This window comes from Perca flavescens, chromosome 9 (genome assembly GCF_004354835.1).
Source record: "Perca flavescens isolate YP-PL-M2 chromosome 9, PFLA_1.0, whole genome shotgun sequence".
Taxonomy (NCBI): Eukaryota; Metazoa; Chordata; class Actinopteri; order Perciformes; family Percidae; genus Perca; species Perca flavescens.
In genome coordinates this window covers 37,118,790-37,120,316 of record NC_041339.1, presented here as the reverse complement: position 1 = coordinate 37,120,316, position 1,527 = coordinate 37,118,790, and the positions used below count along the sequence as shown (strand labels likewise).

At 48.9% G+C, this 1,527-nt stretch overlaps 1 protein-coding gene across 2 annotated transcripts in view; it reads right to left on the bottom strand.

The window, feature by feature from the left end:
- The window catches only part of reep6 (receptor accessory protein 6), a 12,244-nt gene extending 11,226 nt beyond the window's left edge, over window positions 1-1,018 (bottom strand). For both annotated transcript variants that reach the window (XM_028587372.1, XM_028587371.1), the window contains exon 1: window positions 832-1,018. The gene's annotated coding sequence lies outside the window, so the exon portion shown is untranslated. The remainder of the gene's footprint in view (window positions 1-831) is intronic.
- Window positions 1,019-1,527: the final 509 nt, after the last annotated feature.

The following is a 1,527-nucleotide window of genomic DNA, read 5'->3' as shown; positions in this document are numbered from 1 at the left end:
GAGGGTATTACTGTAATTGTTGGGGCTTTGTAAATTATAGAGTGTGGTCTAGACCTACTCTATCTGTAAAGTGTCTCGAGATAACCTATGTTATGATTTGATACTATAAATTAAATTGAATTGAATTGAATCTCGAGGCCCCACTGATAAACACTGACACAACACACACACACACACACACACACACACACACACACACATACACACAAACACACACAGACACACACACACAGATACACACAAACACTCATAGTGACACAGACACACTGACACAACACACACATATACACAGACACACACATACAGACACATATAAACACATAAACAAACACAAACACACACAAATACACAGACACACACACACACACACACACAGACACAACACACACATACAGTATTAGGGGACCACTAAGGTCTATATAAAAGAGACTTCAGATACAGTATTAGGGGACCACTAAGGTCTATATAAAAGAGACTTCAGATACAGTATTAGGGGGGACCACTAAGGTCTATATAAAAAGACTTCAGATACAGTATTAGGGGACCACTTCAGATACAGTAGATAGGGGACCACTAAGGTCTATATAAAAGAGACTTCAGATACAGTATTAGGGGACCACTAAGGTCTATATAAAACCTGAGTTGTTGTTGACCCAGAAAGGTACATTTGCAGGTTCATGTTTACAGACAGCAGCTGTTCAACGGGAGGATTATCTGAATCCTCTTCACCTCTCCACTCCTGACACGCAACAGGAAAGTACACAGGTACTACATATAAAAACATGAAGCAGTATTTACGATGAACAGATGAGAGAAACGAGTCTGACGTACCGACTACGATGATCTTCTTCTTGATCCCGGTCTTCTCCTCCAGCTTCCCCAGGACCTCCGTCACCATGTTCTTCTCGTTCAGAAACTTATCGACTCGGTCTCTGATGGACGACAGGACATCCCGCAGGCCCATGGTCCTCAATCAGGTCCTCAGTCAGGTCCTCAATCAGGTCCTCAGTCAGGTCCTCAGTCAGGTCCTCAATCAGGTCCTCAGTCAGGTCCTCAGTCAGGTCCTCAGTCAGGTCCTCAGTCAACAGAGGAGTCAGGGGGAAAAAGACCGGCAGACGAGAGGAAAACACAGCTGAGTGTTTCTAATCCTCCGACAGAAACAATCTGCTTTAACTGAGAGGGGGAGGGAGAGGGGGGAGGGAGAGGGAGAGGGAGGGAGAGAGAGAGAGGAAGGGAGAGAGAGAGGGAGAGAGAGAGAGAGAGAGAGAGGAGAGCGGGAGAGAGGGTGGGGGAGAGAGGGTGGGGGAGAGGGAGGGAGAGAGGGGGGGAGGGAGAGAGAGGGAGGGAGAGGGAGGGAGAGAGGGAGGGAGAGAGGGAGGGACAGAGAAAGGGAGGGAGGGAGAGAGAGAGGGAGCGAGTGGAGGAGGGGAAGGGAAGGTGAGAGAGAAGGGGAGAGGGAGGAGTAGGAGAGGGAGGGATGGAGGGGGGGAGGAGAGGGAGGGAGAGGGAGGGGGGAGGAGGAGGAGG